The sequence below is a fragment of the Euprymna scolopes genome, chromosome 24 (assembly GCF_053919585.1).
Source record: "Euprymna scolopes isolate OS-2025 chromosome 24, ASM5391958v1, whole genome shotgun sequence".
Taxonomy (NCBI): Eukaryota; Metazoa; Mollusca; class Cephalopoda; order Sepiida; family Sepiolidae; genus Euprymna; species Euprymna scolopes.
The window spans coordinates 90,324,569-90,348,377 of record NC_136505.1 but is presented as its reverse complement, the minus strand read 5'-3'; the positions used below and the strand labels follow the sequence as shown (position 1 = coordinate 90,348,377).

General features: G+C 33.4%; 1 pseudogene; it reads right to left on the bottom strand.

Annotated features, from left to right (window-relative positions):
• Positions 1-23,057: 23,057 nt before the first annotated feature.
• LOC145247039 (U2 spliceosomal RNA) lies at positions 23,058-23,194 on the bottom strand (annotated as a pseudogene).
• Between the last annotated feature and the right edge of the window lie 615 nt (positions 23,195-23,809).

Here is a 23,809-nt window from a genome sequence, read left to right as displayed (position 1 = left end):
TTGGAGACTGCGCAACTCTTGCCACAAAAATCTCACGCGCAGGCACCCTTACAGTGGGTATCCATAGTCTATCAAGACTGAAGGAAGCCACAATTTATATATATATATATATATATATATATATATATATATATATATATATATATATATATATATATATATATATATATATATATATACGATCAACATTTATTGTTCGACTGAATACTCCAAAAACAATTTACAAAGTCTTTATTCCGCGGAGTTTCAATTATTCTTCTTCTCATCAGAAGACATAAAGAAATCAGCAAATTATATTTGTAGCAATGCTAGAATTTTCTAGTTTAGGCATTAAGTGAAACCGTAATATATTGTAGTTATAAATTGCCAAATAAATGAAAAATATATATATATGTGTGTGTGTGTGTGTGTGTGTGTGTGTGTGTGTGTGCGTGCGTGCGTGCGTGCGTGTGTGTGTGTGTGTGTGTGTGTGTGTGTGTGTGTGTGTTTATTCATACAAACATCATTGGCTACGTCTGTGCATGTCGTATAGAGCACTCTGGTCTCGTTATCGATTGTCATGGTTATATCAGAATATAATTTGTCAGGTTTCAAAATTATATTTTGGAAAAATAGTTAGATAAGAATTTTAGAAAAAAAATCAACATTCTTTTTAAAAGTTCTTAAAAAATAAAAATGTTGATAGTTGTGAGTATGAACAACAGTCACAGCAACAGTTGCCATGACAACCTTCAGGCGCGATTCGCCATCGCCTATCTAAAACAGAAGGACGTTAACAACAACAACAACAACAACAACAAAGTAAACACTAGTTTAGAAATGTTGATCTCTGACAGCTGACGAGTTAAAGTATACGTGTTCTTTGGCGAATGACGTCACAGCTAGCTGATCGAGATTTTGAGTCAGTCCAAGTTTTCGAGCCTATCCGACGAATAAGTCTGCGTGTATAATGTTTATCATCAAACGAAATCCAGCAGATAGAGAGATGTAATCAAAGGGCGTGCAGCTTTCCAAGCCAAGGATGGGTCGACCCCCCGACTGTGTGGTGAATGTGTTAAATAAAGGTATTGTGTTTTTTTTTTAAACAGACTCTGTTTGTCATTGGCGTGTATATATTTTAAGCCCCCCCCTCTTTGGGTAGAGCACTGTCGTAAATAATCTCACCCGCTATTTAATTGGCTGAAAAATGCGAAGCTCGCGGGTTGTTTGTTTACAAACAGGCGGCTTGAGCACTGTATGAGTGGTGGACTGGTGGACGGATGTTTGTTTAAATAGACATTCGGGCAGGTTATTTGCGGGCATCACTTGCGTGGTCGAGTGGGAGAACTGCCGACTGTCAACACGACTGTTCAATCCTTGGCTTGGGAGAGGTGCTAGTATAGCGCCAGCGGCACTGATGAGTTGTGATACAACAAACAGGACTGTATGTCGATGACTACAAATCATATATATTTTATAAATCACTAACTAGCTCTACCTACGTATTGAGCACTTTTGAAGTAAATACTTAAAGTTTACGCATAAATCTATACTTTCGTATATTAAATTTATGTGAGTAAATGAAGTAGTTATATATATATGTGTGTGTGTGTGTGTGTGTGTGTGTGTGTGTGTGTGTGTGTGTGTGTGAAAGTGTCTGTGTCTGTGTACATTTTCCTACGCAATAACTCTGTCAATTTTTAGTCTACAGACTCGAAATTTGATATACAGGGTACTGAGATCTGGGAAAATCTTTGTGATCGGTTTTCGGCCAGAAATTTGGCGATTAAGGGGTCAAAGTTCAACGATTTGACCTTTGAGAACTCTACCAAACTCCTCCGACAATTTTGGGTCTACACACTTGAAATTTTAGATATAGGTTCCTTTGACATGGATCTAACTTAATAACTTGATTAGCGCCCAAAACAATAAATGATAAGGGGTCATAATAGGGGTCAAGTAAAAAAAAAATTGACCGCTTTTTTTTTTTTTTTTTTTGCTCAACATACACCTCCAAACACCCGGGCAACATCGGGCTTAAATGCTAGTATATATATATATATATATATATATATATATATATATATATATATATATATATATATATAAAATAGAAAAAATTTATTAATGAAAATTTATTCAAATTTTCAAGAAAACATAATAAACCTCTAAGGAAGGTATACGAAAGTTTAATTATTCCACAAGGAGTACAAATAAACTTGAAAGACCTTATTCCGCGGAGTTTCGGAAAATACAATTTTTCTCATCGGAGAAAAGAGGTTTGCAAAATATACAATAAATTTTGTAGGTTAATGCATTGAAATAAACAGAAAAGGGTCGTTTATATATATACATACATACATACATACATATATATATATATATATATATATATATATATATATATATATATATATATAAACGACCATTTTCTGTTTATACAACAAACCGTTTGTATTATTTGGGTTCACAGGGGTAACATGCTCTTGTTTTGTCAGCCATGACTGGATAAAGGTCCTAAGAAATTCGCAATTGTATTTTTCGGTCGCCCACACTGGGGGGTGGGGGTGGGGGGTGAGCCTTCAACCTTCAACTACTTGTACTATCTCCATGAAGTAAATAAAAGCTTCCGCTCGAAATTCCATCCAAATTCCCGAGTTTAACAGAAACATGCCCGAGTTCGACAAGATATACCTAAAGAAGGCCGGAGGTTACATCGAGCGAAACGTTGTGAAAATCATACTCAAGATGAGAACATAGTCCGATGAATCCAAATAATACGAATAACCAATCCTCATCTAAAAATTTCAGAAACGTCCCAACAAACAATTTTACACCATATGAACATATCACGAGACGTCACAGATTTATATATACCCAGCTCTCTCTATTCAATACAACATACATATTTAATTTGATTTGATGATAAATATTATACACCCTCGATTAATTTAGTAAAGATCGTTTGACTCATAATATAACATGCACGCATATTTCAGTAGCGATCTCTAGCCATGTCACCAGGCTAGGAGATCGAAAATCGGCTTTCGATCTGCTAGCCTGATGATGTGGTCATTTCTGACTAGTGATCGCTACAAAAACATGTATGCACATATGTAGCCAATAATGTTTGTATAAATAAACATTATAAACACACTCTGCTCATTCACCGAGCACTCGTTAATAAACACAATAATTTCAATTTGTCAATGGGATAATATCGTAGTAATCATTAGTTGTGTTAAGTTGGTAAATTGGATTCTTTCAGAAATATATATATATATATATTTTGAAATATATATATATATATATATATTCTGAAATATATATATATATATATATTCTGAAATATATATATATATATATATATATTCTGAAATATATATATATATATTATGATATATATATATTATGAAATATATATATATACATATATATTCTGAAATATATATATATATATTATGATATATATATATTATGAAATATATATATATACATATATATTCTGAAATATATATATATATATATTCTGAAATATATATATATATATATATATATATATATATATATATATAGAGAGAGAGAGAGAGAGAGAGAGAGAGGGAGATGAGAAGGAAAGTATTTCTTTCGAAACCCCACGGATTAAGGACAATCCACTTCGTTTGTTTCCTTTTTGAAAAATAAATGTGTTTTTAACACTCGCTAAATATATATATATAATTGATAAGAACTTCATCCAGAAAATGGATTTAGTAAAATAAGTAATAAGAACACAGTAAAGCCTTCATTCTCAACCGCTGCCAATCTAAGTAAAACTGTAATAATTTCAAATAATGGTAAAATTTACAAAATAGTGAAAAATAATAGAATTAGATATTGAAAAAAAAAAATGTAACTGTAGAATACCCAATGAATGTCCATTGAAGGGCAATTGCTTAATTTCATATATTGTATACAAATGTTAAGTTGACGTGAATAATAAGGTGATTTTAAAAGATATACATAGGGGGAACTGATTGTAATTTTAAGGACAGATACCGAAACTATGTTGCATCATTTAACATTAGACAAGAAAAAGAAGATAATCGGAATGAAGATAGGACAAAAATGAATATTAAAAATAAGATGAGAAACACGAGTGCATTAGGTGATTGGGTTAAGAATAAAATAGAATTTAAATTAAAATCGTCAATAGTAGATAAAGCCAGAATATAAAAACGTAGTTAATCAAAAAGATTTAATATATGTTTACTTGGGTCATACCACATAGTGAATTCTGAAGAGGAAAATTTAAACAAAGTTAGATGTTATATAAAGCTCTCTACATATAAGTAAATTGCTATTATATCACAGCTAAGATCTTGATTAAAAGAACACGTTTTAATTAAAAGAAAAAATGCAAGGAATATATTGATAGTGAAGTATATGTGTTCTAAAATAATATTAAATTTAATACGAAGATTTTAGGATGATGCAATAAATAAATCATTAACTTAACAAAAATAAACTAATTGTAATCCAAATAAGCGAAACAGAATAAACTAACACATATGACATTTTAATAGCACAAAAAATCAAATATCAAGTAAGTGCCAAATATTGAAACAAACAGATTATGATGGATTAAAATAGACTAAATCAGCATATTAGTTTGAAGAAAACTAAATGAGAAATTGAACCTAGACTGCTATAAATAGAATAGTTTTAGAACTACAGTTTAAAATTAAGTAAATCAGATTAATAAATACAAAAGTAAAAATATTACAGTAAGAATACATAGAAATTTCGATCAAATTATAAATTGACAAATAAAGGCAAAATCGAGTTATGTCCCTTTACACCGAATGATACGGAATAGTAATGAATAGAAGTTAAAAATAAAATGTTTATTAAAATAAGACTTGAAAAGATAGATTTAACATTTGAATTATTTATAAAACCAGTATGGGATGAAAATAAATTGTAATATTATTTATATTAACTTTTTAATTATAGCTTTGCATTAAGAAATAACATAGGAATGGAAAAAAATGAACAAATATATCGTAAAATGTAAATAAAAAATTTATACGAAACTGGGTCTGATTAAGATGCGAATAGTAAACAGAAAAGCTTTGCCTTAGTAGCATTAAATGTAGTATAGTAGAATGGATGGTAATCCATTCTACTATATATTGACGACCGTTTTCTAAAAATTCAACCATTGCTTTGTATATGTGTGCGTTCGATTTGCCTTCATTTGAGATTAGAACGCAACATCAGCAACAAATATACCCATCTCGAACGCAATTGCATAAGGGAAATCGTTTATGAAATCGGGAATTATATAGATCCAAAATTCTATCTCCGGGGTGCACCCACATTAATGTACTGTTGTTTAGATATCCGGCCATTGAGTACGACTTGGATATTAAAAAAAAAAAAAAAAAAAAAACTCATAAGGATCTGAGTATAGTTCAGTAAAGCCGTACAAATTAATTTTCTTGTGAAGATCTTTACGCCAGACGTTGTCAAAGAACGTATATGTATAAAGAGCTACCGGCCTATCTTTACCTACGTTGTTCATGTTGTATACGTATATACGTTCAGAGATGTCCGTTAATATACTTGTATAATGTTCAGAGATGATCATTATGATATCCGCAATAGAACTGGATTACCTAAATTATTACTGTTGATTAATACGGTAGGATAACGTTAATACACTGATTCACGTTATTTCACTGGAGTCCAGCCATGTTAAGTCTGGCCAATACCAGATGAATGTCGACATTTCTGCATCCCACATAGCTTCCAGCCATCTCGACCATGTTCTGCCGCTCGATCAAGCCGGTTGGGACAAGAGAGTGTGCGTAAACCAGTTTCATTTTAATCAAACTCCAAGCGAGTGTCATCCTTCATTTATATGATGGTCAGATGGTCTTCCTCGTTTCGACGGACGAAATCACATTGTTAATCAGAAAGAAGTTCAGCATTTTCGATGTTGGAAACTATCTCTAGACTTGTGTATTCATTATTTTTGCAAACTGTTATCCTCATCTTCATAGTTGTTGTTTCCCCACGTTTTGGCCAACTTATCCTCTGGCCTTCTTCAGGTGGCTTACCGCGACGAGAAAGGAAAAATAATTAATACACAAATTATGAAGTCTCATCTCAAGGAATAAATAAATAAATAAATAAATAAATACATCAAAATAATATATAATACCATATTGTATGGACCCAACAACGGAAGATCAGATAAGAACACAAAATTGAATTTAAAAGATCAGGAAATCTGACCTTGATCTCCTTTCGGTGCCCCTAGCGTAATGGATAGAGGCGTTGTCTCTATGGTTCCAGATGAGCATTGCCTGAAGATAAGCAGTTTCAATCCTACCAAAAGCAGACCAAAGGATTAGTAGGCCAAAACGTGGTGAGACGACAACAACAACTATGGAAGGCAGTAATTACTGAGGATACACTTACAAGACTCAGCATTCCTATCCCGTCGCGGTAAACATCTGAAGAAGGTCAGAGGATGCGTTGGCCGTAACGTGGTGAAACACTAACAGCTATGACGATAGAATAACACTTTGTAAAATAATGAATACACAAACTATGAAGCCGCATCTCAAAGAATTAAAAAAATAAAATAAATAAGAGTAAAATAATAATTTTGAGAGTCAATTCTATCACCAGCGTTCTTCAAAACTTGTACAACAGGCAATTTCCGTTTATCAAGGAAGCAAGATCCCACAAAGTATTTGTTAAAAATTATTTGTTACATATCTTGTTTGTTTTGTATTTTTTTGGCTGTTAACTACTATGCATGATTTTTTTTTTACTTGGGCGTCACCATTTATCAAGGCCCGAAGGCCACTCGAGGATAAGGGTTAATGAATGTAAGGTATAGTAATCGTTAATGACGTAAATTGGGTAGAATTTGATCATTTATAGGGACGTCTCAACAAGAATTAGTTTACATTAGATTTGAAAGCTACCATGTTGTATTCAACCGGAAAGCAGACCAGCGGGACAGTGTTCCATTGGCAGGCAGTTCTAGGAAAGAAACTTTAATAGAATCTGCGTTTAGTTTTAGGCACAGATAGAGAGTGGTGGAAGTCGTTTATAGTAGTTGTAGCTAATCAAGTGTTTTTTTAAAGTTTGGCAAAAGGAAACCATAGATTGGAGTTCAGTCGAGTACTTGCCATAAAAATAACGATAGAAAACGTTCGATTGTCAATATGTCATATATAAAAGGCATCATAAATTAGAATGAATATAAGATTTTAATATTAAAATTTTTTGTGTCACTACTTATCAAGGCCCAAAAGCCACTCGAAGATATAGTGCCAGGTGGACTGTCATAATGATTGGACAGAATTTGATTATTTAAGAGGGTGGATTAACAAGAATTTGTTTACATTTAACATGTTTTAGTCAATTGGGAAGCATATTTGCGGTATTGTGTTCCCTAGTAAGGCAGTTCTAGGGAAAAGACTTTGCTCAAGGAAGTTTCGTTTAATTTTCAGTAGAAAGAGGGAGAAAGATAGATAGATAGATAGATAGAGAGAGAGAGAGAGAGAGAGAGAGAGAGAGAGAGAGAGAGCGAAACGGAATCTATTGACAGCGATTGTAGCTATTGTGATCAATTCAATGCTATTTCTTATTAGACATAAATAAAGGAAAGCGAAGGATTTCTTACTCTCAGAGTTAAAAGTCCTCATATAACCACCCTTATCACCGAGTTTAATTGAATAATTTTTTGACTGATTAAAAAGGAAGCTTTGATTTTTTTTTCTTTTAGTTTTTTTTTCACTTCTTTAATCTGTTGCCTTTGGTTAACAGACATTTACTATAAATAAGCTCTAAAAATATATATATATATATATATATATATATATATATATATATATATATATATATAGAGAGAGAGAGAGAGAGAGAGAGAGAGAGAGAGAGAAGGAGGGAGTATGTGTATATGTGTGTGCATGTGTGTATTTGTGTGTGTGGGTTTATATCATTATTAGCTTCATCATTTCATACTTTCCCTTGGAGGTCAATCGGTCGGCGGAGGTTGTGTGTTCAAACCTTACCAGAAGCAGATTTTTTTTTTTAATAATATTGTCCAACTTAATCACGCTGACACACCGGTTGTTGCCAGATCACCGAAGTTAAGCAACGATGAGCCTGGCCAATACCATATGGGTGACTATTTGGGAATGCTATGCGCTTTATATACTACGGCGGGACGTAGAAATTTCCAGTTTGTTATCTGGGGTGCGTTTAATCTACTCGGAGAGATGCACGTTCAGTCATCGTTAAGATATGCATCTAGGAGGAGGAAAAAAAACTGATGTCTACTGTCCTCTCTGCCTTGTGGCCACCATTGCATGGTTGCTTTTGCACGAAGCCTTCACTACAATAAACAAATTATCTATGTGGATTTCTGAACAACTTAGTTGTTGTGGCAAACCCTATACGTCGAAATCGACAGGAGTTTCACGAATATTGTCCCTAAAATAACACAGGCATTTCGAATTACAATATTAACAGATTGGTAAGTCAGCATGGTATGTTTTTATTCTTTAATACAACTAATTTATTTTTATTAATTATTAATTAGCCACCTTAAAAGTGTGTTTTACTTGATTGTCTATTTAAAAATAAGATGTTGTGAATGTCTTTTAAAGTCTAGGAGTTATTTTTTAATACATGTATGTTATTATTTGCTGTTTAGCTTCTTCGGATATTCCCCTTTTTTAGACTTTTTCTAAATTCAACCCTTAGAACAAATTATTACATAGGAAATTATACACAGACGTTTGTATGGCGGTTGTATGCAAATGCCGAGCCGTGTGCAAAGTGACGTCACAGCATGGAAAAAGAGAAAGACTATAAAAAGAATGTGTGCACAAACCGATGATCACGTTCGAGATGATCACAATCGTATTCACGTCCGAGAGAATGATGATCATGATCACATTCGAGAGGACAGCGGTTAGTGGGACGGATTAAGATCAGGATGATGTTTTATTCAGTAAAGTACCCAGAAATTAATGTCGTTGTTACAACGGAAAAAAGTGAGTCGAGTTATTACTTGTCTTCTGTTCCTTGCGACGTACTCTGCTACAACGTGTTGGATCCCAAGTGTCTACATGTCAATACATGTGTAAACGTGTACTACGTTACATATACACCATTCTTATACAGGGTGATCCAAAAAAGTGTATTTATTTTATTACTGTTATTATTGCTATGAAAATCAATCGGTTACTGGGCCATACTTACTGGCAGATGTTGTGTGTTCGAACTATACTTGCAAAATAATTATTTTATGTTGGTTTTATCTCTAAATGAACTTAGACATTTCAAATTACAATATTGGTTAGTTTTTCGTTAATTCTGTAAACTATTTATTTGTTAGATTTGTTAGATTTGTTAGATTTTATTATTTTTGGTCATGAATAAAGAAATTGAGAGTGAGGAAGAATGTTCACTCCCTAATTCAGTTGTATTTTTACTTTGCCATTGAACACCAGAAAAAGGAATGAGAAAAATACCATTATGTATTCACCTAGGAATTTTTTTATTTTAGCTTTCTTTCTGTACGTTCTTTCGTTGTGTTATATTCAAGATTGCCTGCTCTTTTTTACTTCCGGTATTTTCTATTCATTTAGTTAGATAATTAGATATGGTCAAGCGAACAAGAATACCATTTAAACATAAGAGAAATGGGAAGTTCACGGTATCTAAGAGCAAGATAATTATCGATAAGAAGAGACTTTATCTTGCTTGCTACCGTTTGTGAAGAAGAAGCCGGAAGTCAGAACCAAGCAGACAATCTTGACTTAAACGCCTATGACTGATAAGGATATAGAAATGGAAGCAAAGAGAGCGAGCGTGAGAGAGAGAGAGAGAGAGAGAGAGAGAGAGAGAGAGAGAAAGTGAGAGAGAGTGGGAGAAGACAGGATATATGTCGCATGTTTTCGTTTTAATATATGAAAGGAAAATTATTTGTCCATTTCTTGAGATGGACAGACATAATAAATGCCATCTATCACCACTCTCTGGCTTTAACCAACATTTGATAATGTGCGTATGTACATGTGTGCGAGAAAAAAAAGGGAAAGACACAAAAAGTGACAGAGAGAGTGAAAGAGAGAAAAATAGAGAGAGCGAAATAGAAAAAGAGAGAATGAGAGGGATACGGATAATCTATATATAGACAGACCAACTTTTAACGACACTGTAAGCCATCTTCCTCACTCTTCTTAACAGGTCTAATCGAGACAGCTGCGAATTTGTCTTTTCAGTTTGGTTTTCGGTAAGATAAAAAGGGGTGTCCTCTCTCTCTCTCTCTCTCTCTCTCTCTCTCTCTCTCTCTCTCTATCTATCTATCTATCTATCTCTCGCTCTGATGAGTCACGTGATTTCTCGAATTCTGCTTTTAACTCATTTTCCTATTAAGACGTCATCCTCGCACAACCTTCGCTATCTGAAACTCGTAAAAGGCCAATCAAACACTGCATTGACAAAGGAATTGATTAGATGGTTCAATCAGTTGGCGCGTTGTACATGGAGACAGAGGTTATAAGTTCGAGCGTCAGCCGGAGCAGAGATATTTTTACTCTAATTGTGTCCGAAAGTGAACTTTAACATTCCAGATTAAAATATTCAGTTGATTGTTTAGTTTTTATTATTTTATTTTTGTAATGTACGCAACTTACAGAAATTAACATCGCTAACGACGCCGAATAACTCTGCTAAGAATATATATTTTAAAATACTGCATCTAACTTAAACAGGGTAAACTGGCTTTCTCCAAAAAATCCGCAAGCCGCCCCACCTATGTCTCGGTCAGTGGAGATAACAGCGTTAGTTTTTTTTTTTTTTTTAGTCTTCTGCAGTTTTTGCAAAGAAATACCGATGCCCTCCTACATACAGCGCCTGGTATTCCCAAATGATCACCCATCTCGTACTGACCAGGCTTATTGTTGCTTAACTTCAGTGATCTAACGAGAATCTGTGTGTCAACATGATTATGTTGTATATTAATAGCATATATTGGGGATGATTGATTGGTTGACTGGATATCATCTAAGACTATGGAATCAGACATAGAAAATTAAAATCCTGTCAGATTATGCTTAATTATCCGCTAATATTGTTAGAAAAGTATCAACTATTGTCTCGCACTCTCACTCTGAACTCTGTGTAAAATAATATTTTCTTTTTTAATTTTTGCAGGATTGACAATTTGTATTATTTGAACTACATAGTGAAAAATGTCTAGAAATACAATTTTTGGCATTTGAATGTAGAATGAGACCTATCTATGCCAGACAATTAAATGTAAACGTTCGAATTCAAAACGTGATAAACGACATTTTGAAAATTATTACATTTCAACATTTGACCATACGAAATTATCACTACAAAAATATTGCATTTCAAAATTTGACCATACGAAACTATCACTACAAAAAATATTGCATTTCAACATTTGGCAATACGAAACTATCACTCTAAAAATATTGCATTTCAACGTTTGGCCATACGAAACTATCACTATAAAAATATTGCATTTCAACATTTGAGCATACGAAACTATCACTACAAAAAATATTGCATTTCAACATCTGACCATACGAAATTATCACTACAAAAAATATTGCATTTCAACATTTGACCATACGAAACTATTACTACAAAATTATTGCATTTCCAAATTGGACCATACGAAACTATTGCTACAAAAGTATTGAATTTCCAAATTTAATCATACGATACTATTACTACAAAAAGTATTGCATTTCAACATTTGCCAGTACGAAACTATCACTATAAATATATTGTATTCCAACATTTGACGAAACTCCTAAATCACATTTACATATTTTGTTTTCGCTTTTAATGAAAATAATCATACAGTCAAATTGTAGGTTTAATATATTCGTCTTTTTTATTATTTAATGCCTTAGTTAAAACATGTTGAGTTTATTGCGTTTTGCATTTGAACTCTTAAATTCTGATTTCAGTTCGAAGTTTCCAGAGAGTTACGGGCTTCGACGAAAAAGTACACAAAGAAGGCTGAAGAGTAAACGGTCAAACGTTATAAAGTATTGATTTCTAATTTTTGCTTTATTTCTGTACGTTCTTTCGTTAGCTTTGGCTGATAAAGGTATAGAAAGATAGAGATAAGAAAGCATAAAGGAGAGAGATAGAGATAGATAGATGAAGAGAGAGAGAGAGAGAGAGAGGGGGAGAGAAAATAGGAAGGGGAGAAAGGCAGAAAAAATGTAACGTGTTCTGGTTTTACAACAAAGAAAGAATCACCTCATTTGTCTGTTTTGAAAGATAGAATGAGGGAGAGAGAGAGAAAGAGAGAGAAAGAGAGAAAGAGAGAGAGAGAGAGAGATAATTGAGTCAGAGGCCCAATCGGTTAGAACGCTAAACGTAGAGACAGAGGTTATAGTTCGAATCTCACGCGAGCATATGTGTTTTTCCATTTAATTTTGTCCCCAAATAAGCATAGACATTTCAAATCCAAATACAAAGCGGATTGTTTGATACCCAGACAATTCTGGATAACTCTGCTATTATTAAATAAGAGATACAATTATTTTCGTATAAAAACGATGGTATCTACAATTACGCCGTCACAGTTGCTCTTAAGTCTGCTTTCTTTCTTTCTTTCTTTTCCTAGCATTTGAATCCTTGTTAGTTAATATGGCATCTTGACTAGAAGAAAAAAAAACCTTCCGGCGCGAGATTCGTTACTGGAAGACAGCCACAGATTGAAAGGTCGAGATAATGGCGAGAATAAGGCGGAGGAGAAAATGCCAGACTAGAAAATCAATAATAACTTACAATATTCCATCGAGCATAGACAACTGGCAATAACATTAGGAAATGGCGGTAGTTCAAGAGCTACCGGCTCGGAATATGCAATCAACGATCCGCGTTCGAACTCTGTCTATTCATCTCTGTCCTCACTTTCACTTGGAAATATCCTTTTAATTATATTTCAACATCTGTGCTTGGACAGTGTTAGCTGAATAGGTTGTTTGGTTTCCGGATACTAGGACATTCCTTAATATTTTGCTTTTTTATATTTTATTTCAGTAAGTCCTCAGAGATTAAGCGTTTCTTTTCTGGTGTAACAGAGCGCGTATGCAAATATCGAGCCGTGTACGAAATAATGTCACGGTAAAGAAAAAAGAAAAAGACTATAAAAAGGAGAGAGATCACATTAGAGAAGTTGATGACGTTACAGCCGTAACGAAAAGTCACGCGTGGCGGGAAAACGAAAAAATAAATGACGTTGTTACAAACAAAAGGGTCAAGTTATTACTTGTCTTATGTTCCTTTCGACTTATTCTGCTACAACGTGTTGGGTTTACGTGCGTAAACGTATGTAATGTTACATTGGTGTTAAAATTAATTTCTTTGTAAATTCATATATATATCTGAGTGTTCATTTAAGATTTTTTTAAATTATCGAGACTTTTTTTTGCAAGGGACTCACGACTTATAAAGGCCTGAAGGACACTCGAGGATAACGGTTAATAAGTGTACGGTGATCACTGAAACAACGGCGTACTGATCGTTAGTGGTGGAAATTGGGTTAAATTTGATTATTTAAAGGGACGATTCAACAAAAACGTTTACATCGGATTTAAAGACAACACTTTTGTAGTCAGCATGAAAGCAGGTCTGCAGCGTAAATCTCCACAAACGGGCAGTTCTTGAAAAGAAACTTTTAGATTTAGGGAAAGATGTAGAGGTGAAGAAATTGTTGGCAGTGGTTGTAGCTAGACGAGTGTTTGTTGCGGATGTTTTGTATGGAGGACATAGATTGAAACTCAGTTTAACACTTGCACGTAAATAACGATAGAGCAGAGATAGGTTCGCAACGTCTATTCTGTGAGAAAGCAATTGCAAGAAGAAAAGGATACCACATACTAGTTTTCGAAACCAGTTTTGAACCCTGTCAAGACTGGAAAGGGTGTTATGAGAAGCTCTTCTCCAGATGCGGCAATAGTACTCCATTTTAGGATGTATTTTGGTTTTTATACAGTGAGTAAGATACCTTCTGGAGCGGTAGAATGATCCAATTATTTTTCCCGCTTTTAGTTACTGAAATGGAGACTATTATTTTTTTTTTCGATTGAACACTTCAGTATGTTTATCTTGTGTGTATGTGTTTTTTTGTGTGTGGGTTGGCAAGATTCGTTTTTTTTTAATGTAAACCGCCCTAGTCAATGCACGAAGCCACTAGGAGCAAAAGGTTGAATACCACTTCAAGATCAAAAATTGAATACCACTTCAAGGTCAAAAATTGAATATCACTAAAAGATCTAAAATTGAATACCACTTCAGGATAAAAAATTGAATACCACTTCAAGATCAAAAATTGAATACCACTTACAGATCAAAAATTGAATACCACTTCAAGATGAAAAATTGAATATCACTTCAAGATCAAAAATTGAATATCACTTCAAAATCAAAAATTGAATACCACTTCAAGATCAAAAATTGAATACCACTTCAAGATCAAAAATTGAATACCACTTCAAGATCAAAAATTGAATACCACTTCAAGGTCAAAAATTGAATACCACTTCAAGATAAAAAATTGAATAGCACTTCAAGATCAAAAATTGAATACCACTTTAAGATCAAAAATTGAATACCACTTCAAAATCAAAAATTGAATACCACTTCAAAATAAAAAATTAAATACTACTTCAAGATCAAAAATTGAATACCACTTCAAGATCAAAAATTGAATACCACTTCAAGGTCAAAAATTGAATACCACTTCAAGGTCAAAGATTGAATACCACTTCAAGATCAAAAATTGAATACCACTTCAAGATCAAAAATTGAATACCACTTCAAGATCAAAAATTGTATACCACTACAAAATCAAAAATTGTATATCACTTCAAAATCAAAAATTGGATATCACTTCAAGATCAAAAATTGAATACCACTTCAAAATGAAAAATTGAATACCACTTCAAGATCAAAAATTGAATACCACTTCAAGATAAAAAAAATTGAATACCACTTCAAGATCAAAAATTGAATACCACTTCAAGATCAAAAATTGAATACCACTTAAAAATCAAAAACTGAATACAACATCAAGGTCAAAAATTGAATACCACTTCAAGATCAAAAATTGAATACCACTGCAAGATCAAAAATTGAATACCACTTCAAAATAAAAAATTGAATACCACTTAAAGATCAAAAATTGAATACCACTTCAAGGTAAAAAATTGAATACCACTTCAAAATTAAAAATTGAATACCACTTCAAGGTAAAAAATTGAATACCACTTCAAGATGAAAAATTGAATACCACTTCAAGGTCAAAAATTGAATATCACTTCAAGATCAAAAATTGAATATCACTTCAAAATCAAAAACTGAATACCACTTCAAAATCAAAAATTGAATATAACTTCAAAATCCAAAATTGAATACCACTTCAAAATCAAAAATTAAATATCTCTTCAAAATCAAAAATTGAATATCACTTTAAGATGAAAAATTGAATACCACTTCAAGATCAAAAATTGAATACCACTCTAAGATCCAAAATTGAATACCACTTTAAGATCAAAAATTAAATACCACTTCAAAATCCAAAATTGAATACCACTTCAAGGTCAAAAATTGAATACCACTTCAAAATCAAAAATTGAATATAACTTAAAAATCAAAAATTGAATACCACATCAAGCTCAAAAATTGAATATCCCTCCAAGATCAAAAATTGAATACCACTGCAAGATCAAAAATTGAATACCACTTCAAGGTCAAAAATTGAATACCACTTCAAGATACAAAATTGAATACAACTTCAAGGTCAAAAATTGAATACCACTTCAAGGTCAAAAATTGAATACCACTTCAAAATCAAAAATTGAATATAACTTAAAAATCAAAAATTGAATACCACATCAAGCTCAAAAATTGAATATCCCTCCAAGATCAAAAATTGAATACCACTTCAAGGTCAAAAATTGAATACCACTTCAAGATAAAAAATTGAATACATCTTCAAAATCAAAAATTAAATACCACTTCAAGATCAAAAATTGAATAACACTTAAAAATCCAAAATTGAATATCACTTCAAAATCAAAAATTGAATATCACTTCAAAATCAAAAATTGAATACCACTTCAAGATCAAAAATTGAATACCACTTCAAGATCAAAAATTGAATACCACTTCAAGATCAAAAATTGAATACCACTTCAAAATCAAAAATTGAATACCACTTCAAGATCCAAAATTGAATACCACTTCAAAATGAAAAATTGAATATCACTTCAAAATCAAAAATTAAATATCACTTCAAGATCAAAAATTGAATACTACTTCAAAATAAAAAATTGAATACCACTGCAAGATCAAAAATTGAATACCACTTCAACATCAAAAATTTAATACCACTTCAAGATCAAAAATTGAATACCACTTCAAAATAAAAAATTGAATACCACTTTAAGATCAAAAATTGAATACCACTTCAAAATCAAAAATTGAATACCACTTCAAGATGAAAAATTGAATACCACTTCAAGATGAAAAATTCAATACCACTTCAAGATCACAAATTGGATACCACTTCAAGATCAAAAATTGAATACCACTTCAAAATCAAAAATTTAATATCACTTCAAAATCAAAAATTGAATACCACTTCAAAATAAAAAACTGAATATCTCCTCAAAATCAAAAATTGAATACCACTTCAAGGTCAAAAATTGAATACCACTTCAAAATCAAAAATTGAATTTCACTTCAAAATCAAAAATTGAATACCACTTCAAAATAAAAAATTGAATATCTCCTCAAAATCAAAAATTGAATACCACTTCAAGATCAAAAATTGAATACCACTTCAAGATCAAAAATTGAATACCACTTCAAAATCAAAAATTGAATACCACTTCAAAATCAAAAATTGAATAACACTTCAAGATCAAAAATTTAATATCACTTCAAGATCAAAAATTGAATACCACTGCAAGATCAAAAATTGAATACCAATTCAAGGTCAAAAATTGAATACCACTTCAAGGTCAAAAATTGGATACCACTTCAAGGTCAAAAATTGAATACCACTTCAAGGTCAAAAATTGAATACCACTTCAAGATCAAAAATTGAATACATCTTCAAAATCAAAAATTGAATACCACTTCAAGATCAAAAATTGAATACCACTTCAAAATCAAAAATGTAATATCACTTCAAAATCAAAAATTGAATACCACTTCAAGATACAAAAATTGAATACCACTTAAAAATCAAAAATTGAATACCACATCAAGCTCAAAAATTGAATACCACTTCAAAATCAAAAATTGAATACCACTTCAAGATCCAAAATTGAATGTCACTTCAAAATGAAAAATTGAATATCACTTCAAAATCAAAAATTGAATACCACTTAAAGGTCAAAACTTGAATACCACTTCAAAATCAAAAATTGAATACCACTTCAAGATGAAAAATTGAATACCACTTCAAGATGAAAAATTGAATATCACTTCAAGATAAAAATTGAATACCACTTCAAGATCAAAAATTGAATACATCTTCAAAATAAAAAATTGAATACCACTGCAAGATCAAAAATTGAATACCACTTCAAAATCAAAAATTAGCCAATGATAAATGTTAGATGGATAGATTCTTGCCCCAAAACAGAAATCACTCCCTTTTTGTCAAAAATATTGTTCATGGAATGTGTGAACTACAGGATAAAGATAACGGAAGCGAGAGTTACGAGGCTAATGTAAAATAAACACAAGCCACTTTACATTCTTCCAGGGCATCTGATCATTATATTATTATTAAGATCCGAAGACCACTCTAGGATAAATGTTAATGAGTGTCAGGTGAGACGACACCGTGATGATCAGTTGTGGTGGAAATTGGGTAGAAATTAATTATTTAAAAAGACGGCTCAACAAGAACTTGTTTACGTAGGACTTGAAAATATCCATGTTATAGTAAGCTGGGAATCAGCTCTGCGGTATTGTGTTGCACAAACGAGCAGTTACTTTGGAGGAAAAAAACATTGCTCATGAAATTTTAGCTTGTCTTTAGGCAGAGATAGAGAATAATGGAATTGCTGACAATGGTTGTACCTATTTACTATGCCTCCCCACGGGACAGAGTTAGACACCAGGGTCATTTTTAACGTGGAGAAAGGGTACAAAAATAAAAAATTTTCTCAGTCGTGAAGGATTTCTCCTCCACCGAAAGAGAACAAGAAATGGAAGTGCAGCAACTGAAGAACAGATACTACATTTTGATCTTGACCAAAAGGCCAAATTGTAAATATTTTGCAAAGGAGAAGCATATAGTGAAACTCAGTCGAGCAACCGATTGAAGAATTCAACTTATTGCTATTACTTGAAATAATATCATGAGGATAAAGTACACCATTCCTCGTATGAACCCGTGAACAACTGTAACAGAGCGTGGACGCGCGTATGGCGGCTATATGTAAATACCGAACCGTGTGTGAAATGACGTCACCGTAACAAAAGAATAAGATTATAGAAAAAGAAGAGTAAGCACGCTAGAGAGGACATTCAAGGGGATAGGCGCCAGAGAAGACGAGCACGTTAGAGACGTGGGTAACGTCACAGCCATAATGAGAAGACACGCGTGGCAGAGAATGAGAAAATAAATGTGGCTGTTACAAAAAAAAAAGGAGTCGAGTTATTACTTGTCCCGTGTTCATTGCGACGTAGACTCCATACAACGTGTTGGGTCTACGTGTGTACAACGTTACAGAGCCGTGTCAAGAGGATTTTATTTGGGTTTCGAATACATTGCTATTTTGAAGATTTTATCAGTTTATCTGTTGGACAAATATCATTATGTCAATCGAAGACAGTTGAAGATGGTGTGTAGTGGCCATTCAAACTCTCATCCGTACCCTCATCTTGCATAACTAAAAAGAGAATAATCTTTCATTTCCCAAAATTTACGATTAAACTATGTTATAATTTATCTTTCTTATGGTCTCTTCTTGGTTTGACCGGATTTCAGGACTAGAATTCGTCTAGTCCAATGAGTATTTAGTTTAGTACTGTTACTTGAGATATCATTACTAGGATAAGAATCCTTGGTCTTTTGGTAAGGAGCAAAGTGTAGTATATGTTCTGATGCTGTACTTAGTCTTTTCTGTCCTCAGTCAGCGGAGGAGAAGTCCTTTTAGACTAAGACACTTTATTTTGCTTCAAATCAAAACTCTCCTTTTTCGGAAGCTGGATTTTCCCAACATTAAAAACCGACCATGTGTCTAACTTTGCCCTCGTGGAGTGGCAAGTAAAAATGGTGCACCATTTCTCGTGTGGAGGAGATCCTATTTGGGTTTCGAATACTATGTATTATTTGAATTATCTCGACTTTAATGTTATTCTAACAACGTTCCGGTCGATGTAACTTCCGAACTTCTTCAAATTCTACAAATAAATAAATAAAATGTACAAATTACTCGTCTCAAAGAATTCCAATAATTAAATAATATATCCCATTCGGTACGGACCCGATAATGGAAGATCAGATAACAAATAATTTGGATTTAATAAGACCAAAAAATCCAACTTTGATCGTACTTCGCAGTGGATAGAGACGTTGAATCTCTATAGTTCCAGGTAAGCATTATTTGAAGATAACAGTTTCAATCCTGCTCAAAGCCGGCCAGAGGAGGATTAGACGACAACAACTATGGAAAGCAGTAATTACTGAAGATACAGCTGAAGATTCAGCATTCCTATCCCGTCGCGGTTAACAACCTGACGAAGGGCAGAGGAATAGTGTGCCGAAGCGTAGTGAAACGTCGTGAGGATAATAGTCCGCAAATAAATAAATAAAATATCTTTCAGGTGTATCTTGTCAAACTTGGAAAGCTTTCTGCCGAACTCGGGAATCTTTTTGTCGAACTCTGGAATCATTGAGATAAGGAGTAATTAATCAATTATTTGGATTGTTCAGACTACTGTTCTCATCTTGAGTGTTATTTTCGCAGTTTCGATGTAACCTCCGATCTTCTTCAGGTGTATCTTGTCGAATTTGGAAATCTTTCTGTCGAACTCGGGAATATACACTGAATTTCCGCAACGAACAACTACTCTTGCGCACCCGTGGCGTAGTGGAAAAAGTATTTGGTGAAATTCAGTCGTTCTGAACGTTAGACGTTCAATTATCAAAGAATGCATTTGTGAATTACTTAAGACTTATAGTCGATCATGGCTCACAGAACGAGAGCATCTTTCTCCCATAGATTAAATATAGGCTTCTGGTAGATATTCCGTGCAGATTCCCCAGTTCGACAGAAATATTCCCGGGTATGATAAGATAAACTTGAAGAAAGTCGAGTTATCATCGGCCGAACGAGAAATCGTCAATTCTATTAGAAACCTAGAAGTGTGAAGATCTTATTTTGAAATTCCTAATAAAATATGATTAAACAGTGATTATCGATCTCTCTCTGTCCCCCCCCCCCAGCTCAGTGGTCTGTAATTTTGAAATAATAATAAGGCGAATAAACCTCGTGTGTCTTCAACAGTTTGTATTAAACAGTAATTAGCGACATTTCTTTATACTTTCATTCACTGCGCAATGATTTAGAATAAACGCACCAAAAGAATAAACCTCCTTTGTCTTCAACAGTTTTGTCTTATCTTTACTTTTTTATTGAGGTATAAATCAAACGCTTAAGGCTTTTATTCGGTCTGGTAAGATTTCAGTGAAGAACCATAAAGGAGCAAGCAATACAATGTAAGGTAATGATTAGGAGAAATTCTCGTCTATGGGGGCATTGTTAGAAGATCTCAGTTTTATTGTTTATACAGTTTATAGAAAGGCTATTAGTTTTACTTAACTGTGTGAAGAGTGACTTCGATTGAAAAGCTAGAACCACGAACATCTTATTTTAAAATATGCTGATAAAATATTAGATAACAGTAATTATCAACCTTTCAAAAACGTGATACAAATTAGTTTCGCAAATCCTGGATTACATTCATAAACAGCTCCTAATCCTATGATCTCCTTGTTTGGGATGATGTGAAATGAACATAATTTTTCTTTCTAAGTTGATATTCTCACAATGCATTTTTTCTAAGGCGAAATAATGATTACACATCTTATTTATAAGCTGCGTTTTACTTTAAAGTAGTCAATTTAAATGATTAAAATAAGCCAATATATCCATAATGAATTCTAACAAATAAAGATATTTAGTGAATTATTTGAAGAAAACACAGCCTCTTCTCTCATCTCCTATATAATAATTTGACTGCAGAAATTCCCCTCTGTACCAAATTATCTCAGGTTTGCAACACCAGAACCCCCCTTTTCATATTAAGAATAGCTTTCAAAATAATAACGTTATTATTTCAGCACGGTGGCAAAAGTGCACAAGTACCAAAAAAATTAAACCCTGCTCTGAAAAAAAAAAAAAAAAAAAAAAAACATGTTCTTTGCTTTTCTTTGTTTTTAATTTTTTTTTTGGGGGGGGTACATTATATCCACCTTCACAATTTTCTTTAGAATGACGACGTTTAGAGATTTCCGACTATGCTGCTTAAAAAATCTCATTCTAATTTTTATTTCTTAGTTGATGTTCTCACAACACATTTTTTTACAAAGGTAAAATATATGATTAAAACATCTTTTTTATAAGCCGAGTTTTATTTTAAAGAAATAAATTTAAATGATTAAAATGAATCACGGTATCCACAATGAAAGATATGTAGTTATTTGGCGAATTATTAGAAGACAACACAGCCTTTTCTCTCATAAATAAATAATTGAGAGTATATTGCTCCCTCAAAGTAAGCTTGGACACTTACACTGAATTTATTTCTTTTTATATAAGTAAATATAAAGCGCACTGATTATTTTCATTTGAATCATATTTCGATATTAAGAACATTCTAATTTTATTCAGTTTATTTACAGAGTAATTAAGATTTGAAAAATAATTATATAAAACTCGTGTCCGGCAAAGATAATCAGTGATATTTTCTTGTTTAAAGAGATGGGGGGGTATGATAAGGTAAAAACATGATCCACTGAAAAATTCCATCCATTTTTAAATGTAAAAGTTGGAGTGTCTCCGTTAGAGGAATGAAATAGAAAGCTGGCTGAGACAACATGGTCCCTTTAAAGCTGTCTTCGTCTCATGTTTGTCACCGGTTAGTCGGTAAAATCGACTATTATCGAATAGCTTTTGTTTTACGTTTTTTTTTTAATTTTTACGCAGGAGTGGGGGTGATTGGGTTTTGGTCGTTATTTTGCGGTCATAGTATTCAAATTCAGTTAGTTGAATTCAAGTATCATCTATCATGTTAAAAACAGAATCATTAGTAATCAGGCCAGTAAAAATGCCTTCGTGGGCTCCGGCCCGCGGGTCATAGGTTGCCGACCCTTGCACTAGATGGACTCCCTTCCAAGTCTGACGAGCTTTATCTACCGGAAGAAAATGGTTATGGCGTCAGTGACTCGCCTATACCCTTCTCCTGTCAGTAGAAGCAGGTCGGTCCACGCCTCAATAGTCAGTGATTTCGAACAACAGGATAAACCTCCTTTGTTTTCAATTGTTTTGTTTGAATTTGTCCTTTTTTTTTAGGTTAGAAGGTACTAAAATACAGGTATCGCATTCATCATTTGTTTGGAACATGAACAAAGCGAATAAACCGTCATAAACAACGCAATGCACTCAGATTGCTACTCGCTTGTTGTGCTCATCTTATATGGATTGTTTTAACAAGGCCGATAGCCATCAGTCGCGTGCTCTCGTGTAATGAATAAATGCGTGAATGTAGGATTAAAGATAAACTAAAATGACCGAAAAATGGGCTGAAATGACTTAAATAAATAAAAAGTAAATGACTTAGAAATGACTTTAATGAACTTAAGGATGAATTGAATGACCTTAAGAATGACTTAAATGCTTAAAAAATAACTGGAATCCTTCAAAAACAACTTGAATGATCTGGAGAATGACTTGAATGGCTTTGAGACTGACTGCTTGTAAAGTGGGTGATCATTTTACATTAAATTAATACAGAAAAGTGATTCCCCACTTTATATCACAAAGTTACAAACATAAGTAGAGCATGTAGTAAGAACAGATACTACACTTTGATCTTGGCCAAAAGACTAAGAAAATGGTATTTATTTGCTCCCCCACCTAGAAAGTAAGGCACAAGGCCGATTTTTAATGTAAGGAATGAAGGGGAAATGGGGGCCAACTCCCCGGGGAGTAGGGGAGCTGGATAGTGACAATTATATGAAGGGTTGACCCTACATTGACCAAGGTCTTATATGTGGGGTTTCCCCCACATATGGTCTTTGCTTGCAGTATCTGCTGGAACAGATGGTATTTATTTGCTCCCCCACCGAGCAAATTAGGCACAAGGCTAATTTTTAATGTGAGGAGTGAAGGGAGGGGGAAGGGAAAAAGGGGACCAGCTCCCGAGAGGTGGGAAATGGGAGCTGGTTAAAGGTCAGGCATGTGGGGTTGCCCCCACATCTGGTCTTTGCTAGTCATAGCTAGTCATAGCTTGCAGTATCTGCTGGAACAGATGGTATTTATTTGCTCCCCCACCGAGCAAATTAGGCACAAGGCCGATTTTTAATGTGAGGAGTGAAGGGAGGGGGAAGGGAAAAAGGGGACCAGCTCCCGAGAGGTGGGAAATGGGAGCTGGTTAATGGTCAGGCATGTGGGGTTGCCCCCACATCTGGTCTTTGCTAGTCCTAGCTAGTCATAGCTTGCAGTATCTGCCG